We start from the raw sequence: 21,715 nt of genomic DNA, 5'->3' as shown, positions 1-21,715 counted from the left end.
TATTAATGAAATCTGTACATCCTAAACTGTAGATAGGCAGTTTGCTAATTGTAGTAATTCATAATGTGTTATATTAAAGAAAAAATATTGCTAGGTTTACTAACTATGCGATGTCTGTTTAAAAGGCACTACGAATTTTGTGTTTTTTCAAAAACTATTTAATTATTCATGAATATCTAGTTTGTCCCCACAAAGGAATCCCCAGCAGATGTTATACACTTGTCCGAAGTTTCTTTCCAATCCTCGAAGCTCTTCAAAAAATCATTTTTTGTGATCTTGTTCAGATCCTCTTTCGATGCCGTCTGCATCTGCTCAATCGTAGCGTTGTCCTTTCATGGGTCTCTTTAGTTTCAGGAATAAAGAAAGTCACAAGGGGGCAAATCTGGGGAATACGATGGCTGCGGCATTATTAATGTGTCGTTTTTGGGCAAAAAATTGGCGCACAAGCAACGATATGTGACCAGGAACGTTATCATAGTGCAAAAGCCAATTTTTATTATTCCAAAAATCCGCGCGTTTCTGGCGGATTACTTCATGCAAATTGCGCATAACTTGCAGGTAATATTCCTTATTGACCGTTCTACCCTGTGGCAAGAACTCATGGTGCACCACGCCTCTGCAGTCGAAGAAAACTGTAAGCAAAACCTTCACATTCGAACTAACTTGGCGCGCTTTTTTAGGTCTTGGCTCGTGCGGTAGTTTCCATTGGGATGATTGAGCATTGGTTTCCACGTCATAATCATAAACTCACAATTCGTCACTAGTTATGACCCTCTGGGGCTTTGGGTCGTCGCGGAAAAAGTCCAACAGCTCCTTACCAATGTTAATGCGATGCTGTTTTTGGTCGAAATTGAGCAATTTTGGCACCAATTTCTCGGCGAACCGTATCATGCCTAAATCATTGGTAAAAATCGAATGGCAGGAGTCAATCGATATGTTAAGGTCCTCAGCAACTTCTCTAACGGTTATTCGACGATTAACAATATTCTTTCTCTATTTTCTTCACTTCATCAATGTTTTCGTCTGTTGTTGCAAGTAAAGCAGCTGCTAAAAATTAACTGAACTTGTTGGTATAAGTGAGAGACATGAGTACCAACATAACGCCACAAAAAAATCGAGTATACGTAACCTACGGAAATTCAAAATTTTTGAACAGACGTCGTATTGGGATCCGTAAAAGCGGCATACACCATCTGGTGGCAAAATTTATAACTCGAATGAGGGAATAATTTACAATAGGAACTGTGCACGCAAATTGTAAAATTGTTTATTAAAATAATAAAACACGTTAGAAAAATAAAAATTTTTTTGATGATGGAGTCGACGAAGTTTTCTTCTAAAGTTAAATCAAATAAAAAGTTAATATGTTCAGTGAAAAGCTGCAATAGCACTTCAGGCATAGATCTTCACTCGTCACCTACATTAATTACTTTCCAATAAAAACTAACCGTTTTATATATGTAAAAAATATATTCGGAAAATTAGAGAAAAAAGTAAACTAATAGAAGCTTGGATGAAAGCAGTAGGTATCAAAAAAGTGAATTCCGGAATAAAAATTTGTTCACGTCATTCTAATGCACATGATTATATTTCAGCAAGTATTTACCATCAGCCATAACCTTAATACCTTCCGGATTTGTTATTTCCGAATTTTATAATGTGATTGGCATTAAAAACACGCTCACCTTCAACGAAATTTCCTTTCCGAGGCTTTGTGTCAGCCCAATCACATATTGTGTCAATGTTATCGTAATTTAAAAATTTGGAAATTGCACGGTACACTACAGGAACTACGATAAATTTTCCTTAATCGGCGCCATGTTTTTAGGCTCCTCCCATTTGACGGATCCCAATACCATTTTTTTTTTTTTGGTGATTTGGTAACTCATGTCAAAAAGATTCATACGAATTATTGATTCAATTAGGTCTTTAAAAAGACACCAGACCCACAAATTTATAGGTGTCTATTTAGTTTGGTATACTTCGTAAAGTGGTGCTCTCTCTTGTTTTGTGTTGGAACAGCAAAAGTGTTAAAAATGCTGGCGTTTGATCAGTTTTGCAATGTGCTTTATATTTCAGGAAGTGATGACGACAACGCTGTCTGGCACCCCGACATACACACTCATATATGCACGGAGACTAGAGAGAGATAGAGAAGGTCTATGTGTCGCGACGACGTGTCAATTTGAACATTCCGTTTTCAGCATCGTACTGTTTATGGGGGTCAAATATTCCAATTTACTGGCTCGCTCTGAATTTATAGTCTTATTTTCAGCACTAAATATTCCCTCGATATAAAGCCGATGCTAGATTAACTTTTCTGCATAATTTTATCGCCAATACTGCTCTATCATTTGCATCCATTTATATTCCGTCCGTATTATTTGGAAATAAATACGAGACAATTCTAGTTGTCAACGTCACAATTACCTTTATTTATACGATGCGTTAAATTCTAAACGGTTGTCAATTAAAAACAACAACAACAACAGAAAGAAAACTGAATCATGAATGTATCGGTCCAATTTTCCGACTCACTTTTTCTGGCAATTCTGAAATTCTGGATTGTTTTTCGGTTAGGTTTAGGTTGATAACCGTTTCACGACTCCCCCCCCCCCAATATATGAGTAAAATTCGCCCCAGAGAATTTTCATATGGTATTGAAAGAATTCGATGTGTAAAATTGACCAGGAATCCATCTAAAGGTACAAAATCAATCAAAAATTAGTGTTCTCTTTGACATTCCCGAGTAGAATTTATTTTTGGGAACCGGTTGGGTCCCGATTGGATTTTCCCAAATTCAAATGGGGTCCCAAATGGGATACCCAAACGGTTCCTTATTGGAAATGTAACGCTTTCCCCACCTGGGGCCCGGTAGGGAAAGCCCTAATTGAAAAATTTGGGGAAATTCCAAATGAATTTTGTCTAACCTCGAATTTTCTTCTTCAAGTATTAAAGATAACTTCCGATTTTTTTCACGAAATATTCTGACACGTAAACGTGTTAATGACGTCTTTGTGCGATGAATTTGTTGGCATAGTACATAAAAAAATTGTTGAGAATATCGATGTTGATATACGAAAAAAAAAGGGTATGTCTAAACTGTTTTGTAAACTACTAGTAGTTATACTGGTCACGAAAGCACGCTACCCCCACTTGCTCTTCAAAATGTCTTCTTGGGTTACAATAAAATGAGTCTAAGATATAGTTAGGGAAATCCCAATTGGGTCCCAATGAATACTTTCCAATAAATGGTCAACTGTTACATGAAAGTATAAAAAATAATTATTAATAGGATAGAATAAATAAAATAACTATTTATTATTTATAAATTAAATAATTATTAATTATTCTTCAATAAGATTGTAGTTAAGAAGTGCAGTTTGGGCAAAGTTTGGGATTGCCCTAAAATACGTAGATCAAAATTCATTGGGTATAGGTGGAAAATGCCCAATTTGGGCAAATCCAATAATCTCCAATAGGGACCCAATTGGAGTTAGGGAATTCACAAAATAAATTCTACTCGGGTTTAACTGCATTTAGTTCAGATGATTGTTTAATCTTTAATCTTTAATATTCGCATTCCCCTAAAACTAGAACCTAATCTAGACTCTACTTCCTTTAACTTCTGTTTCTGCCTCCAATATGTCTCTGTCTAGACCTTCATGCCTGAGAAGGTGTCTTACCAATCTATCTCGCCTATTTTTTATTGACATCCGTTGAGTCCTCTGTTCTTCTATTCTTCTTTTGATTATGTTTTTTTCATTTACTTTTCCTAATTTAAAGATTATTAGTTATGGCAAGAAGGTTCGTTTCCATGCTGGTCACGTTTACGTTGGCAATTTTATCGCCGACAGCAGCGCATAGGTAAGAAGAAGAACGAACATCCGCGGTCATCATCATCATCATCATCATCATCATCATCGGCGGAGGAGCTAAATCTGATCGAATAACAAGTTGACAACCAATTAAAAACCGTTTAACAGAGCCGATCTCCATTTATAATTAAGTGTATCGGAGTACGCCTGGTAATTACTGGTTGACGCGTTCAAAAGGCTTCGAGCTCGAACCCCATGGCAGGCGATTTGACAACTGGATGGACAGAGGAACGGACGGACGGAACTCTTTCCAAGCCAAGAACAACGGACGCGAGGGTAACAACGGGGCAAGCGACGCGAGGGAGGTGGTGGACCACCTGCCCAGGGATCGAGGCGGTGACGTATTTGTAATTGTTACCATTAAAAACCCTCGAACGATTTCTTCGCGAGAAAACTTTGATTGGCGGGCGCGCCACGGGACCATAGAAAATGACTGAAGCAATTGACATGCGAAACAACCGAATCTTTCTCTCCGAATAGACATTCAAAATTCAAAGGTTGTATTTTCAAATAGTTATAGAATTAATAACGAAACAGCTTTAATTGAACACTATTTAAGTTACAACATTCACAAAAAGGAAGCTCTATCACCTCTATCATCAGGAATTCATAAGATGATAACACAGAAACAGGAGTTAAGGTCATATTTTAGACGTAGACCTAAATTACATTAATATTTAAGAAACAGTTAAGGATATGGCATGTTCCAGTTTTAGGGAAATGCAAACGGAAAGACCAGAGGTGCATGTCCTACCTGTTTTACAACTGCCGACCCTATGATGATGATGTGAGCTGCGATGAAGTTCGAAATAAATGAGAAAACGTTAACTTAAAGTAAAGATTTGAACTTATTTAGAAATAAAAAAGTACCTAATGAACGGGTTATTTAATTATTTTAATGGAATTAAACATTCTGGTTCAAAAACTATTGATTAGAAAAACCTAATTAAAACAAAAGAATAAGGTACCAAGAAAACATGAAATATGCGTAATGTATTTAACCTTAAAAGATGGAACAATTTGTGGCATCTTCCTGCTTAAACTTTCCGCTTCTATTTTCTCATCAATGGAAACTAACATCTGAAACAATGGCCCGACTAACAAGGATACAAGAGTGATAGCGCGTTGTACGTCACTTGTCAATCGCAACGCCTCCTTTCCGGGGTCTTTTCTTGTTTCACAGCCGTCTGAGATTCAATTATTTCCGTAATTGGAATCAATCTTCTGAATTAATGGAAAACACCAGACAGACACCTTTTTTTTCCCGTTGTCTCTACGTCTCCTACCGAAACGACGCAAGGCGTCGTTTAATTGTTTAGCATCTCGTCGTTTGAAAATTAAAATTCGCTCATTCTATAATCAAGTTATTCTACATGCAACTTTTTATCTATCGGTAAACGTTTGCGGCAGTTAATACTTCGTTTTTAAATAGTGGAACAATTATTACTAGATGGTAGAGGTAATTTAGAATGACATGAACCTTGACTTTGTGGGTTGCATAGATTCCCAACTTTTAAAAACAATTGTTGTCAGTTTTTATAGTTTGTCTGGAGCTCTATCCCTGATGGTTGTAATGTAAAGTACATGGTTATAATGATTATTTACCATCAGTGCAATAAAAGACACTTCAGTGTTTACTAAATGTACAATATAAAGAAGAAATGTTAAGGTTCATGTCATTCTAAACTACCTATACATGTAATAATAATAATTATTAGTACTCGTTTGTTGCACGGATCTTTTTTCATTCGGTGGTGGTACGTCTGGTTTGAAGTTTAACGCAAAAAACAAATAACGGTCTATAAAATCACTTCTCCGAAAGAAGCAGGAAAAGAGAAGCGTGTAAAAGGAAAACAATGAATTAATTAATTACTTTTCCTCCCCGAAAACGTCAAATTAAGCTAAGTGTTTACCATCCGCGGGGGGGATGTTGTCGGTCGAACGGTGTCGGGAGCATGTAAAAGGAATATTATTACCACCGCTACCGTCACTGCTGCTACTACTAATACTACCACCACCACCACCACCACCATTACGACTACCCCACCCACCACCTTCTCTTCATAGCTTTCCAAACCATCCATCGAAGTAATTGCTTACTATCTTAGCTATTTCTTGTTCTCCGCAAGGACGACCGGCTAAATTGTTCGGAAGAGACTGTTGATTAAGAGCCGTGCAAGACAATGGGCCCGGATAATTCGGGAATAATCGTACTTCCCGCCGCCTACATACGTGCACATTTACTTACATACAAAATAGACTTGTATTACGTATTAGTATTAGTATTATTATCGTCATCTCGTAGAGTATTCAATAGTCTATAGTCGGGCGAATCTAAACTCGCATCAAGTATGGCTTTGAAGCTGACAATTCAATTGTTTCGAGGATTCCTTATCGTAAACCGCTGGAAGTGTTGCTCGGACGACCGGATGATGATGGACTCCAACTCGTTCTCTCCATACACGTTAGACACTTCGGAATTTACCTACTGTTAAACCACAAAACCACCGAAACAATTCCACGCTCACCGAACTGCTCGATATTTTAGCAATATAGTAGGCGCAACGTCAAAAATAATCTACACCAATGGCGAATTAAGAATCGAATATAGGGATATCCTGTTGCACACAGTCATGCAAAGGCAGTTTTAGCATTTAAAAATGCAGCGTCATGCACGAAACATCGTACAAATACCTTCAGTCAATAATGGTTTAAAGGTTTTTAGAGGTATTACTTTTGTTCAAAAGATTTTGAGAATTCAGTTAATATACGACAGTTTTCACAAAAGCAGTTGACATTTTCAGATTATCATTGTCATAGGGTCGTCAGTCCTAAGACTATGCTGAGCTAATCTGCGCATTTTCCTACTATTAGAGCATCTCCCATTCTTTACTATTTGTGAACATTGATCTGATCTATGTCTACCTCTACTCCTTTGAACTCCTGTTTTTCCTTCTAATATGTTCTTAACTAGCTCTTAATGCGTGGGAAGATGTCCTACCAACCTATCTCGCTTATTTCCTATTGACCTCCATGGCGCCCTTTATTTTCCTACTCTTTCCAATTCCTCCTCCTTTTTGACCTTGTCTATCAAAGTATCCTCATCTTTCGCCAATCTTTTTCAAATTTCTAAATTTTGCGAGCATAGAAGTGACTTCGTTTTGTTGAACGGGAGGTCCTATTTTAGTGTGAAATTCACAATTTATTTATTGCTAAACCAACAAACCACCAGAAAAAGCAACTCTTCACTGTACTAGTGAATATCTTACCGATATTGTGGACGCAACGTCAAGAACAATTTAGTTTTAAGTGTTCTCATAAAGATTTCACAAGCCCGATAAAGATTTATGGCCTTTTGAAAGATTACTTTGTGACAAAACAGATGGACAGATGGGATGGACTGATGACTTTATTGGCTTTCTTCTCGCATTATTGGAAACGCTAGTTATCCTTGTGGAAGTTGTTCATTGTTGACTTCTCACATTTATAACTGGGAATCGATACTGTTTAGTTTGGTATAATTCCTACATGTATAAAAAGGTTTCTTAACGATAATCGATTAATTAAGTCCTTATTAAAATAATTCGGGATTCATTTCAGCAAGTAGATATCCACACAAGTGGACCTTATTAGAGCATACGTAATCCTAAAATGTAGCATCGTACTACAGATGGCGTTTACCGCGCCATTTGTGGTATTTTCTAAAACGCATTGTTAAGACAGCAGGTAAAAGTTGGTCTATGCTCTGTCGGAGCTGTCTGCGACGCGCTGATGAGATCCAAAAAGATCGAAATCACGATCCGCCTCTGGCAGTTTCGACTGAATACAGACCACTTCGAATTATTTTATTCGATTATGGTAACGTGCCTATCACGTTGAGGTTAGCTAAGGCAGGATTCGTTTCAGCTTGTAGGTATCCATACATTTAAATGGACCTTGTTGGAGCATACGTAATCCTAAAATGTAGCATCGTACTACAGATGGCGTTTACCGCGCCATTTGTGGTATTTTCTAAGTCCTTCTTGCTTAGGCAAGCCCAATTAAATCCGTTCTTGAAGAACTAATTGAATAGGGATCTAAAACTTCACCCACACTAAGACAATCAAAAAAACCCATAAATTGATTTTTATTTAACTCATCCCTTGATAATGTAACTGTAGTGTGGTAGCTGGAGAACATTACGAAAATTGGAATTCCCGTCATAAACGGTGCAAATAATAATAAATATCTTTAATATAACTTCTTATCATCATTATGAACCATATATAGCAAATAATCCCGACCATTCTTTATTTCTTCTCGGAGACGTAGGGATGACAATTTGCGGTCGAACGGGAAAACGAAAATGCACAGAAAGCACGAGAGAAAGATGGAAAGTGTATGTGAGAGTGCATTTGGGGAAAATGTGTTGTCGTTTCCCCGCTAATCCGATAAATCAAATCAAAGATCGGCAAAGGATCTGGTGGCATCCCACTTCGACGACTTTATGAGTAGACTTAGAAAGTAGGCTCTGTGTGGGTATATGTGTGTCTGTCTGTCTGTATACGGTGGAGCTGTTTCGAGGAGCTAACTTAATCTGGAAATCTATGGCCTCTGACGACTCCTTTGAATTATTATCGCGGTCCTTTGTCCTTCGTTTCTTATTGTACTGCTGTCCTGAAAGCCATTGATTTATCATTGTCATATATAAAGTGTCTAACTCTAAGATCACGTATGATTATCAGCCGTAATACGTCAGATACCTAGTGGATCGAGTAATTGGATCGAATATGATAGTGATATTGTCCACGTTGTAATAATATCTTTATAGGAAGGACGATAATAAAATTTTTCACTCTAGTTGGGTACAAAACCTATATCCATATGGTTATTCGATTAAACGATTCACTTGAGAATTTAGTGTTCCAATTCTTAGAAGAAAATTATTCATTGGTGGTTCTGAGTGAAGTCTAAAAGACTGGATAGCACACCAAAGCCATTTTTTTTTGTTTCCAAACGTACTCACGCTAAGATTTCTTGCCATTGCAGACATTATGATTGAAGATACTGTAGTTTTCGTCCCCTGAATCCAAAAAGTGTTAAAATGGAAGGAGAATGCACCTTCAGGATCGTAGTTTCTACTAATACAAAAACATTAGGGTAGAGGTAGATACTACAAACCAGAGATGCACTGGATAGTGATTTTGCAGGGTATCAGATAACTGATACCCGATATTAGCTGTGCCTGTTACCCGGCTAAACCACTACACTTAATGATTCAAGTTTTCGATCTGGCAGACTTTCTATTAAACACAATCCGACCAACATCCCAAACCACATTTTGTCCCTATCAACAAGTCGTTTAAACAATTTACCAATGCAAGTTGAATTCTTGATTGACGGATTTTCAATGATAGGAATGAGTTGGAAGCATTGAAACAAACCTATAATATCGAAACCTGAAAAAGTTCCGGATCTTAACAGAATACTCATCCCATTTTTACTACAATAAACATTCATTTATTTTGCTTTCTATAAAGAGACCATCATAACAGAAATCTTGATGTTAGAAATGTATGACTAGCTCTACTCCTCTTAACTCCTGTTTCATCTTCCAATATGTCCTTAACAAGGTGTTCTCTCTCACTTATTTCTTATTAACTTCCGTAGAGAACTCTGTTCTCCTATTCTTTCCAATACCTCTTCATTTCCAACCTTCTCTGTCCACGGTATCCTTATCATTCGCAGGTAACACCACGTTCCTGATTGACAAATTTTCAATGAGACGAATGAGTTGGAAACATTGAAACAAGCTTATAATATTTATAAAAATTAAGAAACTGCAAGGTGACAAAATCATACTAAGTTATCGTTAATCGAAACCTAAAAGAGTACCGGATCCTAATCGAGTAGCCGTCCCATTTCTACTATGTATAAATATCGATAAATTTTCTTGTCTATAAGGGGACTATCATTTTTGCAAATATTTAGAAGCCATCTTTAAAATAAGTGATTTCTAATTGATGCAGATGATAATTGTCGGAAACCTATTAGTAAAGTACACAATTTCTTAAAGGATTTCTATACCATAAGCAATAGGTATTCCATAACTTTTGTAATGGAATCATACACTTTTCGTGGGAAAATAGCAATAATTTCCTTATTTATGTGACTTTCCACCTTGACTCATCACCTTAGCGATCAATACGAACAAAATGATAATTCGCATTTTCAGTCGGTAGGGTCCATGTCTAAAAACTTATTATTACATGGCGAAACATGTACTAGTGTTAACAATTAATCAAAGCAAGCGTCTGTCTATTTTTCTTCGTCGTAATGAGACAGTGTATGTGCAAAAACACATATTCTTAGGACAGATGCGTTAAGGGTTAAGTCGGTCGGTATCAGAATTCGCCAAGGATACCAGACAAATGACTGTGCTTGTCTAATTGATGATCGTTTTGTCATATCTAGAGTGGGAAATCTAGTAACCATTGTGTAGGATAACAGCCACTTCGATCGATGAAACATAACCAGTGGCGTAGCATTTTATATTAAACTAACCGTACAACAAGTAATGGCTTTTTTTACTGACTTGCAGGAACTATATGTACCTATTGAATACAGATGTGTTTTCGTGAAATTTATGAATGAAGAGTTTTGTGGTAAGAAGTAGTTAATATCAAATAAAATAGGAAGGTTTCGAGTGTTTCTTGTTTTTCCTTTAAGAGTAATACTCAATTTGGCTTAACTTCTATAAAAGAAGAACTAAGGATTCCTGTAAATTTCTACCATCGCAACAACATTTTTTCATCATCATCATCATAAGGTCGTCAGTCCTAAGACTGGTTGGACACGTACCTTCACTCTTTCTTATCCTGAACTAATCTTCGCATTTCCCTAAAACTACGACAACCCATATCCTTAACTATCTGCGAACAGTAATATAATCTAGGTTTACCTATATCCCTTCTAATTTCCGTTTCTGCCTTTAATATGTCCCTGGCTACACCTTCATGCCCCAGAAGGTGTCCTACTAACCTATCGCGCCTATTTCTTACTGACTCCGATAGAGTCCTCTGTTCTCCTACTCTTTCTAACACCTCTTCATTTCTAACCTTCTCTATCCACGGTATCCTCATCATTCGCCTGTAACACCACATTTCGAACGCTCCTAACCTTTTCTTTTCCGCCGCGCCCACTGTCCACGTTTCGCACCCGTACAGCGCCGTGCTCCAAACATCCTACACCTTTAAAAACCTTTTTCGAATTTCTAATACAATAAATTAATTATTATAACTTCTGTTTGGCATCTGCTACTTAGGTAGTTGATGTTCGTTACTTTTGTTTGGGACAACCCGCCGCTGTGTTACATTGTCTCCGGTCGCTAAGGACCGACAGTCCTGGGTGGCCGTGCCACTCTAACGTAAAAGGCCTTCTCGATAAATAATATTGCATTCCTTCATAATATTAATACCGTGATTAATCGGAATCGAAAATACTCAACATGCTTACGTACTTAGAGGGAATAGAAAACAATCGATCATCTAATAGATCGTGGGCGGCTACGACGAAAACGAACCAAAAGGTGTCACGACTTGGAAGACGATATGACCACAACCAACGATACGGTACGGTAGCTACTATAACACAGTTCAAGATCATTCCTTTCCGTTTCCTTTACAGGGCGTTCATAAAACAGTGTAATCTTGTAGACAATTGCTTTGAAAAAAGTCCTACTGAAGATATTTAAACGTAAAAATCAACTGACTTGAAGGGTCACCAAAGATGAAAGAAGTGGAACTTTTGGGGGTGAGAGGGTGTTCTCATCGTTCGGTGTCTAGATTTTATTGATTGCCCCTTAATGTTAGTTGGGTGTAGATACACCGTAATGTGCAGGTAGCCAATAGCACTTCTTCCCCGCTCCTTTATGTTTCGCACCTACGTATGCACATTCCTATGTCTGTATGATACGAACAAATCCAAAAGTAACAGCTGAAGTTATCAATAGCACAGTGAATAATTGACATGTACTATAGCGTAAGTTACTGCCTGGAATAATGTTTTATGTGTGCTCAACCAGGATATGCGTAAGTCAGATTGTTCTTCCTTTTTGGGTATTGCTATGGCAAATTCTTCCGCTTATTAACTAGTATTAATACATGACAGTATGAATAACCCGTAACCCGTAACTCCTGTTTTTGCTTCTAATATGTTTCTAGCTAGGTCTTTATCTCTGAGAAGGTATCCTAGCAACATATTTCGCCTATTCCTTATCGACTTCCATAGCACCGTCTGTTCTCTTATTCTTTCTAATACCACCTCATTTCTAACGTTCTCTGTCCACGGTATCCTCATCATTTAGCTGTACCTCCAAATTTCGAATGGTTCTAAGCTTTTTTTCCACATGCACTTATTCGAATATTCAAACTAACCGATCACAAACACAAAAGTTATTTCTGTTTCTTAAAAGCCACTCCACCCCGCGCTATACTTTGTTTTATTTCCTCCTGAGTTATCTGACCCTTTAAGTATCAAAACTTCTAACTTTTCAATATTTCAAACGAAGTAGACGTCACCCTTTTAGTACTTAGGGATGATTTTTATTAATTAAACAAATGGTTGGCCTTCATATAGCTTTTCAACTTTATTCAGTTTCGATATTTTGTGAATGCTCTGTATTTTGTGAGAAAGGCGCCTATTGTTTTTGCTCATGTTTCCACGTCAGTAATGATCTTTCTGAACAGGCATCTGATAACGATCGGCACGCTCCCAGCCGAGGCGATGGAAGAGCTTACCATAAGTGTCGTAGAAAAGGCGACCGAATGAAGATTAGACAAATGGATACATTTTTTTAATGCAAAATAGCAACATACTTACAACAATGAATGGAAAGGCGTTAGAGACACGACCGTTAAGTGCTACTGGAAACATCAATTTTTCTATATCAAAAGAAATTTACCGCTTTGTTTTCTTTGTTTTGGGGTTCCGTACGTCCGAATTAAAAACGGAACCCTTGTGTCCATCTGTCCGTGTGTCACAGTCAATTTGCTCCGAGTCTACTGGACTGATTAAGTTGAAATTTAGTACACATATGGATTTCTATGATACGTAAATAAATTAATTCTGAACATGGGGTTATTTTTAGGGAGGCCTATTGGAAATTTACAATAAAAAGTTTTGAAAATTGTACCGTGTGACATATCAAATAAAAGGGTTTGTTGTAAGGGTCTCAAATATATTTTTTTTATAATTTTAAAATAAACAGTATTAAAATTATTTACGAAAATATGTGAAAATTGACTTTTCCCACTCTATCTCTGAAACCGCTGAATCTAAAATTTTGAAAAAATTTACAGAAAATAGTTCTTAGATTACAGGAAAATCATTAAAAATTCTATGGTCTGAATATAACGTGGTAAATCTTTCAACAAAACAACTTGTGCGTACAAGTTTACATTGGTAATTTGGATGTATGAGAAAACATATTTTTTTTCAATTTTCGACAATGTTAAGCTGGTTCTCGGCTTAGTGTTCTGTAAGTCCAAATTATCTGCATCTACTAAAACTCATCGGTTACAACCCCACTTTTACCCTCCCCTATTTCCACTTTTTCTTCAACCCGCAAATTTCTTTCTACTTTCACTTACATTTCTTTCGTTTTCTTTATAAGTACCGTAATCTTCAATTTAGTTACATCAATTAGTAAAATTAGTAAATCGTCAGTAATCACTAAGGATTACACATCGTCTTAAAAAAGTTTAAAATAAAATATGTCTTAGTGTTAAATTCTGAATAACTGATTTTAGGTCACTATTAGGTATGTTACAAGACATCATCAGCACACCATAAGCAGTTGCATAGCAGATCACTACAGATTACCAACTAACTAAGTTTCTGCTGGTTAATAGCACTATAACTGATTGATTAAGGATGTTATTGATTTCCCATTAAGTATGGGAAGTCGATATCCTTAATTAGAAAGGACCTTGTCAAGCATTGATCAACCCATAGTTAGCGCCAAATTTCTACAGATGGCGCATACAACGGCTTTTCTTAGAATTCGAATAGATAAAAGCGTTCGTAATTTTTTTACCTTTATTTCACATTATTCTGCAAGTTTGTAGAGGAAATGTTCTCGTAAAGTAGGTACTGTTTAATGGTGGTTGCCAGGGCGGCGGTGGTGATAGTAAAAACCATCCCTCCGATATTTTATCTGTCATTTCACCCTTGCCGTTTCCTATTCTTTTTGTACTACACCGCCGTGCCGCGTCGAGCCGCATCGCGTTGCATAGAACTAGAGCTGCAACAATCGCTACACATATTTTTCTTTTCCCGAGCTCCCGTATTAGCGTAGGTGTCTATGTGTGTGTGTGCGTGTAAGGTACATAGATTCATACTTGTATACACATGTACATACATTTGTACGCGGCGTACGTGACTCCATATACTTATAAAGGAACTGAATAATTCTACGCTCACGCCACTCTTGCCGTTTTAGATCGCATTGTTTTATTCATGCCGAGTCGATTTCGCCTCTTTGCCCATAAACTGTAAGTATTTCTGCTTAAGCGCTTCGGTATTTGAATTTTATGTTGTACCATGACGGCTGCCGCCTTCAGGAGATACATCTTACACTCTCTTTATATATTTACAACTTTTTCCGATATTTTCCAGAGAATACTGGCGCGGCAACGGATGACATTTCACACAATGACAGTGGTAGATGTTATTACGACACGAGAATACAGTCCACATGAGAGAGATTTCTTTCATCGTCAGATAGAGTGTAATTCCTGATTGCTTACCATTTATTTATACAGGTACATTATTGAAAACAACACACAAAAAAAGGTGAATCTAAGGTTAGGGTCAATAAAGTATCGCCGATTGTCGATATCTAGGAATCCAGACAACTCACGATGAAAATATCGATAGAGATAAGAACTACAAATAAAAAATCTGCGAATGGTTAATTTGAAAATTCAAACAATTTTGGAACACGGTTGGAAGAACAACAGCTCCTTAGTAATGCATTTTCCGGCCTTCCATTGGGATGATTGAGCTTTGGTTTCCACGTCATATATAAACCCATGATTCGTTACCAGTTATGACCCCCTGGAGCAAATCTGGGTCGTCGCGGACAGAGTTGAACAACTCCTTAGCAATGAATTTCGCGGCGATCCGTCTCATTGGTAAAAATCGAATGGCAGGAGCCAATCAATATGTTTAGGTCCTCATCAACTTCTCTAACGGTGATTCGACGATTGGTCAATACTATTTTGTTCAATTCATCAATGTTTTCGTCTGTTGTCGACGAGCTCTGGCGTCCGGCACGCTCTTCGTCGTTCACATCTTCTAGGCCCTCTGAGAACATTTGTACCACCGATAAACGTTGCTTTGGGCCAAGGTAGTTTCATCATATGCCAGTCAACATTCGGAATACGTCTGCGCACTTAATTTTGTTTTTCACACAAAATATGGCACAGATCCTTTGATACATTTTTTGGACTAGGCAAAAATTGAAGACGAATCAAAACATGTGAAAGCAAAACAGGTGTCCAACATTAACTGAACATTCAACAAGGCCGAACATGGCGGTAAAAATGAGAGACTTGTGAGTACCAAGTGAGTATAGAAGTGTTTTGTTAAAGGTGACTGGACCCTGCACTATCCTTTGTATTACATCTTCACTGCTCCTTCCATCCTGAATTATCTGACTTCCTATAGATCAAAAATCAGCCAGTTCTTCTAATTTTTCGACTCCTGTCTTTATATCCACTCTTTCTCTACCTTTTCTTCCCTTGCACACAAGTATTGTGGTTTTACTTTTATTTATTTTCATACAATACTGTTGTCAATAACGCTTCCATTTTGTTGAAGGCTACCTCTAACTTCTCCTTACCAGATAATAATACTTCTTTATCATTAGCAAATCGAAGCATACTAAACTTTTGTCCCTGTATATCTATCCCTAAAGTTGTCCTGTCTTTAATGATGTTTATCTCGTCTTCGATATAGATACAAATTAATAAGTCTGTTATGGAATTACATAAGAAAAAGAGCAGATTCAACGATCTGACACCTTCTGAGACATGAGAAGCTAGTTAGAGACAAATTAGAAGCAAAATAGGAATAATAAAAAACAGAAGAAGACAATATATAGGTACAATGGACGGCATGTAGGAAAATGTAATTTTGACCACTGTGAATCTTTATATCATCAAAAAAAGGTCGAAAAATCCATCAGACTAAATAATTCAGCAAGACCATTAAATACTTTTCAGAAGATCGTTGAATTTTTGTATGATATTTTTTGGATTTCTCTACTTGTTTTTATTTATATTTAGTGTTATTATGACACTTAAGGGTTGGTAATGCGGAGTGCCAATTGTTACAATATGTTGTGCTATAAAAATTGTCGAATACTTTTAAGATTGCAAATTTTATTTTAAAACATGATCGATTTTCATCGTTTATCATAAAAGATAAACATTTTTTATTGTTAAACGATCAAGTAGGATACAAATATGCGCGTGTTTGTTCGTGTTGCATTTTGTTTTTTGTTGTTGGTGAAGCACTCATTTCTATTTGTAGGCACGAAACAAAACACGCACGTCCAGCTAGTTAACAAGCCGTATAATCAAGAGAATACAGTGACTAATAGGCATTAAATAGATAATAAACCGATATGTGCATATGTTAACGGATATATAAACACGAAGGGCGTCGATAAGCTTGTGACAGGATGTGACGTCACCGTTGACAGCTGCCAGTTGCTGTTGCTCCTTGTCCTAATGAGCCTGTAACTATTCTTAATGAACTCCGATGTGATTGTTCCGTAATGTAATAAAATTCTAAACGGTTACTATCACATCGTTAGACGCAGGCAGTAACTTCACATTAATAGAATGTAAAGGAAAATATTCTTTCAGTTTTCAAATCAAACGTAAAGTGCCTATGTCATCATCATAAGGTCGTCAGTCCTAAGCCTGGTTGGACACGCACCTCTACTCTTTCCTATCCTGATCTAATCTTTGCATTTCCTTAAAACATATTTACTTCTCTACGTTTGAGCCCCAACTATGTATTAATAATCTTAACTGAATATAAACCTACAACCTACAAAAACTACATTTGTTACAGAAAGGCGAAATTTACAGGATTTATTTAAATGCTTACACCAGATATTTGTGTAATCGGTTGCAACAGTGGATCCCCCTCCACGGAACAAATTTTTTAATGGTTTACATTCAACCGTTATATACACATTACCATTCAAACGTTTAAAACTAAAATATGAAAAGAAGCAATCTGTTTATGGAAATTTACGTGGTACAACATTGTTGTGACATAATTCAAACTAATTATGCTTGAAGACATTGTTTTTGTTTTTGAACGGTGTTGCCACGTAAAATATCGTTGTTTGCCGAGTAAATTTTTTCATCCTCATTAAAGAAGCGATATATTAAACATGGGGAAAGTTGTCAGTCGTATTTTTATCGGGACAGTTCTTCGCTTAATTGAAGTATCTGGAAATTAAGAAAAAAGCGGAGTAATCAAACCGTGACAACCAAACTGTCAAGCCAAGAAAAAAGTAATTAACTTAAAAGAATAATTAAGACAGGAAAACGCGTTTGTCTAACGCTACCTGAACGGTGATCGCGGATCATTCATTATGAAAGCATCGAAGCCCTTAGCCTTGGTCCCCTTATATTCCACAAAAATAAATATAAATTAATGAATGCCAGTTGATTTCGTACTAGCGCTACAATTTATTACGTGCAAGTAGTTACTCGTAAATATCATCAAACAGATTAAAATTTGAATTCGGATTAGATTAGTGACAAGTTAACTAAAAAATATTGGAATCTGAGAAATGGGCGGAGCCTAAAAAACATGGCGGAAGACAGAATGTAGTTTTATTTGACAGTTTTAAATGTCAAAAGTAATGATATAATTCTTAAAGATGATAAATGCTAAATAATTGAAAATACTAACAAAGCCGATAGATAGCAGGAGCGCTGGAACAGTGATGAAAACGAAAACAGACATCTTTTCTATAATTCCATGTCAATACAATAAATTCGCACTTCGAATAGTTCACATATTCATCTGATAGCTCCAATGTTTTTTTTTGTTAATAAATATTGAACCTTGTTGACGCCATAATAATCCAGAGCTACATTTGAATTCTTAATTGGTATCTGGTCGATGAAATTTATCGATCGAAACTTTTTTTCACAAAGCCATAAGTATTAGTAAAAAAAAGCCAGCGAGTCATTACTCATCCACGTCTGCAGCAGGTCGTTATTGTGCGATACAGAGAGAAGCAGTTCGTACATCTGATGCGTGGTTTCTTTTGAAACTTACTCGAATGAAACAGTTCTAAAAGAGCATCGTCAATGACGAAAGGTACTCGTAGCGCGATAGCGAGCAAATTGCGATCGGCTCAGATACTTGAAGAAACCTCTATAAGCACCGTTTTATTGAGAAAAAATACAGCAAAAGAATGGGGGATTCGCATCGGATCGACGGCCTGACATACGGGATTCAATAATAATAATAATAATACGACGTCAGCATAGCAAGATATCATCGTCTGTTGTTGCAAATAATACATCTCGACTCAATCTCTCACTCACCGTTTCGTAGGAACCATGAGAGTCCTTCAGGAGTCGTTGATGTTAGCAATATGCGGACGTGACGTTGAATGAAAACGAAGATAATCACATGTACAAACTTTCAGGATGGCGCGGGTTTTTACCGATCGATGAGCAATGAAAATAAGGTGCTCACGTATCGGACGAAATCACGTGGATTTTGAAAATAGAAAATCCAACGATCTAAGTAAATTGGTTTGAAGCGAGGATAGTAAAAGTTATCTGTACGCACTAATTGTGGGTTTATCCTAATGGGCAAAGCAGGGAGAGGAAGGATGACTTTCTTCAACTCCATTTAAGGAATTATAGAGACGAATGAAACGGAAGCAATGAAGGCAGCAGGGTGAAAGATTATCTGTCCATTAATATTTGAAATTCTATTTACCATGGTAGTGTTAATACTAAATATTATGCCTGAAGTAACCAATATTCGGCGAAATAATTGTCACGTAAAAATAAACCTGCTGATATGCTATTAACTTTGGAGCTTGCTGATCGTCGCCTGGAGAATTTTTTCCAGGGGTTTCTGCATCACGAGCGGTTGGCAGTTTCAAAATAGGTATCTGATTCAGTGCAGACTGGCGGGAGGTGATTCAAAAGCGCATATTTATATTTGGGTTTGTTAGTATTCGGAATCGCGTTGTGTTTTGTGCACTAGCAAATCTGCAGCCCACAGAGTCAGATTCGAAGATACTGAAGTTTTGGCGACGCAATCATCATACTATTCTAGACTATACTAGGAAGCAATAGACATACGCAAACATAAGAACAACTGTAGTAGATTAGAAGAATCACTAAGAAATAATCGTGCTTAGATTTCGACGCCAAAAACCACCGTACCTAAAAAGCTAACCAACCATGAAACCAGCCAACCAAACATCTCGAACACCGGCTTACCCAAATCATCATCACAAGGTTGTCAGTCCTAAGACTGGTTGGACACGCACCTCCACTCTTTCCGATCCTCAGCTAATCTTCGCATTTCCCTAAAACTAGAACAACCCACATCCTTAACTATTTATAAACTTCTACTCCTTTTTACTCCTGTTTCTGCTTTTAACATGTCTCTGACTAGACCTTCATGCATGAGAAGGTGTCCTACCAATTTATCTCGCCTACTTCTTATTGACTGTCATAGAGTCCTCTGTTCTCCTATTGCTTCTAATTCCTGTTCATTTCTAATCTTCTCTATATACGATATCCTCATAATTTCCCTACTTTTTCTTCCCTTGCTTACCCAAATATGTTGTTATAAATATAACTCCGGGGCATCTCCGTCCAACGAGCGGCATGACCTAGAGATTCCATGATTCCTAAAAGAAGCTGAATCGCCTTATCCGGAGGGACTACTCCCCAATAAAACACCCAAAAGTATACAATACCCCCTCGCCAGTCTGAGCTGAATCAATCACCCTAATAGATATTTTGAAAATGCTACCCGCAGGTATCGGCGAATCGCCGAGAAAAAATATCTCCGAAAACCAATAGCACATTGGACAAAGGCGGGAAAACCTTACTAAATTTATCAAATCTGTGAATATTCTCAATTGAGTATTTTATTTTAAAACTAGCATTCTGAAGGAATTATTACTTAGGAATAGAAAAAGCGAAGATATCAAACTTAACTCATTTATGAGTAGATATACTACATGGCTAAAACATGTGTAGTTGTAATTGTGCAAAAAGGTTTCGGTTCGTGGTTTCAGGTGATTTATTCCCGCGCTTCGATCGTTTGGTGGCGTGTTTCGATGCGTTTAAGAGGGTGGAAACAATATCGGGAAATGGGAAGACGCATTTGCGGCAAAAGTAGATTTAAAAGAGCATCGCGAAACAGCGGCAGCAACAACGGCGGTTCTCCTATTCCTAAAGCGATTTGGCACTCTTCGAAATCGATTCCGAACAGATGTCGACTTCCGTATAATTTCTAAATATTGTTTTTCGTTTGACTATAATGTCAAGCTTTGGATTCTCATACAACAATCTCTTTATAAGCGTACAAACAAATATAAATACAATCAAATTCGGTTATTACGAAAACGAAGAGGACTAGAATTTTATTCGCTACAGGCGGGTGTTCGTTATTTGCCATTTTAATTACCAACATAGGCACTAAAAACATTCGTCATTTTAATTTGAACCTGAAATAAACAAATTACTCGAAAACTCGTTATAATATACCCTAAAATGGTTGGCTAGATAGATCGTATAAAGAAATAATAGTTCGTTATAATTTATAACCAATCGGACGTGTTCACTTCCCATTTAAAAGTGTTCACTATAACCGATCGTTCGTTGTATTCAAGGGCGAATAATAGTAACTTTATATATTATTTAAATTTTGTTAGATAAAATCACACATTCGTTATAACCCGTGTTCGTTACAGCCGAGTTCGATTCCACTTATATTTAAATCAATTTACAAATGGTAAAACGTTCAAAACATATATCTACGGGCTGTTTATTCAATAGGTACTTACTTATAAGAACCTTGGTACCCGAAAAGATATTTATAAATTGCTAAAAGATATTATTATTATTATTATCGATTTCTAGGGTTACAGCCGCAGGCATTAACATTAACCCATTTCAATTCGAAAGGACAATCCATCATTTGTTCCACATCCCCCCATCAAGCCGTTGGTGGTAGGTGGTAATCGGTTTCTTATCTCGCCGCATGCAAAACAGATTTGTCGATCGAACTTGGCTGACTTTCGATAAAATCTTTAATAGCGTGCCTTAGTGTGACGTTTAACTTGATATTCCATTCGATTTTGGGCGAAATCTCGAACAGAATAGACAGGGGTAAAAGTCCTGACAACCGATCTATCATTACGTTACGTTTCACCGATTGTGAGACTCGACCACCTCCTCAAACGGACAAAAAAACACGTCAAGGGGCGTTCGATTTAAAAAGCATTAGAATTCGATCCATAACAGCGCAATTACATCCAGGGAAGAGCAATAGTTCAGTAAGTCACTACAACCACATCACTAAAATACTGAAACAGTTAGCTAAGGAATTACAGACCACTAATTTAATTTCTTCATTCATTTGACATACGGACCTATTTACATATACACGTAAGGCGAAATGTTTATCAAACAAAGCAATTAAACAAAGTATATTTTATCAACCATGTCTGAAAATATCAATTACGTTTTTTAAATCTGTCCTAAACTATTTAAACTGTTAAA

Source organism: Agrilus planipennis, unplaced genomic scaffold (genome assembly GCF_000699045.2).
Source record: "Agrilus planipennis isolate EAB-ADULT unplaced genomic scaffold, Apla_2.0 scaffold74, whole genome shotgun sequence".
NCBI lineage: Eukaryota > Metazoa > Arthropoda > Insecta > Coleoptera > Buprestidae > Agrilus > Agrilus planipennis.
This window is presented reverse-complemented; position numbering follows the sequence as displayed.